Below are 3,762 nucleotides of genomic sequence, written 5' to 3'. Positions count from 1 at the left end.
TATGAGGAGGAATTCTGTCTTATCGCTGTTGAGTTTGAGGAAATTATGTTGCATCCAGGTTTTTATAGCTGACAAACAGGAGTTGATATGGGAAGGGGGGTTGTGGGGGGATTTGGTGCCGAGGTAGATCCGGGTGTCATCAGCGTAATAGTGGAAGTCCAGGTTGAAGTGGCGGAGTATCTGACCAAGAGGGAGGATGTAGATGATGAAGAGGAGGGGGCCGAGTACGGAGCCTTGGGGAACGCCTTGAGTGACTGTGGCTGTATCAGAGATGTGGTTGTGGAGAGAGATGAAGTGGGATCTGTTGGAAAGGTAGGAACGGAGCCAGCTGACTGCAGAGCCTTCAATGCCGAGGTCTTTGAGTCTGGTGAGCAGGATGTTATAGTTCACTGTATCGAAGGCTACGCTCAGGTCGAGGAGGATGAGGATGTTGAGGGAACCAGTGTCAGCAGAGGTGAGGAGGTCGTTGAGGACTTTGAGGAGAGCAGTTTCTGTGCTATGGAGGGGGTGAAAGCCAGATTGGAGGAGTTCAAGTAGGTTATACGCAAGGAGGTGGGAATGAAGTTGCGACGCAACGATACGCTCCAGGGATTTTGAAAGAAAGGGGAGGTTTGAGATTGGGCGGTAGTTAATGAGAGAGGAGGGATCAAGACCAGGTTTCTTTAAGATTGGTGTAACAGCAGCAGTTTTGAAAGCGGAGGGGACAATTCCTTGGGACAATGAGGAGTTGAAGAGATTAGTGAGGTAGGGGCAGGGAACGGGGAGGCAGGACTTCAGCAGGGGAGTGGGGCTGAAGTCCTGCAAAATCTCAGCAAAATCTATCTCTCCCTCCAAACCCCATTCTCTTGCCTTCTCCCCATAACCATTGACACCAGTGCTAATTAAGAATCTATCTCTGCCTTAAAAATATCCATTGACTTGCCATCTGTGGCAAAAATTTCCACGGATTCATCACCTTCTGACTAAAGAATATCCTCCTCATCTCCTTCCTAAAGGAACGTCCTTTAATTCTGAGCCTATGACCTCTAGTCCTAGACTCTTCCACGAGTGGGAACTTCCTCTCCACATTCACTCTATCTGGGCCTTTCACTATTCAGTAAGTTTCAATTAGGTGTCCCCTTCATCCTTCAAAACTTCAGCTAGTACAGGCCCAGTGCCATCAAATGCTCCATATCAGTATCTATCTGCAACCAGACGATGGTTCAGAGGAGCTGGGAGCTGTGCTAGAGGTGGCTGGTGGATAGACATTGTGAAACAAAAATCAGGAATGTGCTCCCTTTCAATGTCAGGTAAGAAATTAATCATTAGCTGTGCTGGCTCAGTGATGACCTTTCACAGTGTGGATCAGGAATGACCCACAGCCCACCCCTGCATTGTGAATCACCTGAGCCATCCTCTGTTTCTTCTGGAGATCCATGCTGGGGAACATCCTTTGGGACAGGTGTAAGAAGGAACTACAAATGCTGGTTACACCAAAGATAGAAAACAAAATGGTGAAGTATCTCAGCGGGTCAGGCAGCATATCTGGAGAAAAGGAATAGGTGATGTTTCGGGGAGAGACCCTTCAGACGTTTCAGCTTCAGGGTTGATCCTGTTCCCAGAGTTGTGAATGTTGGACCTGGCCTCACTACCATGGAATGGTCTTTGCACCATACCTGTCTTTTGGGACAAGGGCTGGTATTGTCTGAAGAAGGGTCTCGACCTGAAACAAACAGTCTCGACCTAAACACCTACTCCTTTTCTCAGAGATGTTGCCTGACCTGCTGAGTTACTCCAGCATTTTGTGTCCTTCCTTCGGTTTATGATAGATATTCTCTAGAATTTAGGAAATTGAGAATTTAGGTTAGATACTCTCTAGAATTTAGGAGATTGAGAGGGGATCTTATAGAAACTTACAAAATTCTTAAGGGGTTGGACAGGCTAGATGCAGGAAGATTGTTCCCGATGTTAGGGAAGTCCAGAACAAGGGGTCACAGCTTAAGGATAAAGGGGAAATCCTTTAAAACCGAGATGAGAAGAACATTTTTCACGCAGAGTGAGTGTGAATCTCTGGAACTCTCTGCCACAGAGGGTAGTTGAGGCCAGTTCATTGGCTATATTTAAGAGGGAGTTAGATGTGGCCCTTGTGGCTAAGGGGATCAGGGGGTATGGAGAGAAGGCAGGTACGGGATACTGAGTTGGATGATCAGCCATGATCATATTGAATGGCGGTGCAGGCTCGAAGGGCCGAATGGCCTACTCCTGCACCTAATTTCTATGTTTCTATGTTTCTATAAGCCTCCACAGAAAGTGGGTATGAAATGTGTGGGACATCGTCCAAGTGCTGATGGCCACCTTTATGTTTGACTGCACCAAGCTGCGGGTAGATCAAAGTGTGGAAACATCAAGTATTGCTACATGTTGAGTTTCTACCCGATCCCAAAGTTGTGAAGGATAGGCCTGGCCTCACTGACATGTAATGTTCTATTCAATTGGACAAGATGTTTTTTGTAAAAATAATTCCTGCAGAATAATATCTTTGACCCCAAGTCTTTCAGGCAGTGGTCATCACAGAATGTCCTGCAGGCTCTGTGGGAGGTGGACATGGTAGATCCTATGGGGTAGCTTCCCGAGTAGACTGTCAATAGTGATTTGGCAGAATGCCTCATTGCCAGAGATCACTAATGTAGGACCTCACTTGTCTAGCAGTGAAGGAGTTACACCCCATCAGATGCTTCCTTCACTGCCAGTGTTTCATTCCATCCACATATTGTCTTGAAGAGGAACGTGGTGTGGATCAGATGATCGTCCACCTCTTCGTGGACTGTCCGTTTGTCAAGAGGCCAATATTTGTGGTGACACAGTGGCGCAGTGGTAGAGTTGCTGCCTTACTGTGCCATGGACCCAAGTTCGATCCTGACTAAGGATGCCGTCTGTGTGGAGTTTGGACGTTCTTCCTGTGACCGCGAGGGTTTCCGCCAGGTGCTCCGGTTTCCTCCCATGCTCCATAGATGCACAAGTTTGTAAATTGTAAATTATCCCTTCTGTGCAGGATAGTGTTAGTGTATGGGAAGCATTGGTCGGCGCAGACTCGATGGGCCGAAGGGCCAGTTACCGCACTGTATCTCTATACTAAACTAAAGTATAATTTTGTGGACAATGGGAGACACTTAGCAAATGGCAGCCTGTCCCAGAAAGACCCTTAAAGGCTTGCATTTGTGCAATGCTGTTTGTAATGTCTGGCAACCCTAAGCACTCAGAGATGACAATGTTCCATATCTTTGTCATCTTGACGTGCTTAGCGGCTTCCCACCACAAAAATATTTATAACAGAGGAAATGTAGCTGCCAACCTATGCACAAGATATTACAGAATGCAGTGTGGTAGTAATTGGATGTTCAGTTGTGACTCATATAGTTAGTTATACAGCACAGAAACAGGCCCTGCAGCCCAATGCCGACCAACATGCCCCATCTAAACTAATCCCATTTGCCTGCATTTGGTCTATATCCCTTTAAAACTTTCCTATGTACGTACCTGTGCAATTGTCTTATAAATGCTGTTATAGAACATGCCCCAACTACCTCTTCCTCCAGTAGTTTGTTCCATATACCCACCACACTGTTGCCCCTTAGGTTCTTATTAAAGCTTTTCCATCTCACCGTAAACCGATGTCCTCCAGTTCTTGATTCATCTACCCCGGGTAAAATAATATCTACATTTGCCCTATCATGATTTTATAGACCTCTATGTGATCGCCCCTCATCCTCCTGCACTCCAAGG

This window comes from Leucoraja erinacea, chromosome 9 (genome assembly GCF_028641065.1).
Source record: "Leucoraja erinacea ecotype New England chromosome 9, Leri_hhj_1, whole genome shotgun sequence".
In the NCBI taxonomy this organism is placed as follows: Eukaryota; Metazoa; Chordata; class Chondrichthyes; order Rajiformes; family Rajidae; genus Leucoraja; species Leucoraja erinaceus.
This window is presented reverse-complemented; position numbering follows the sequence as displayed.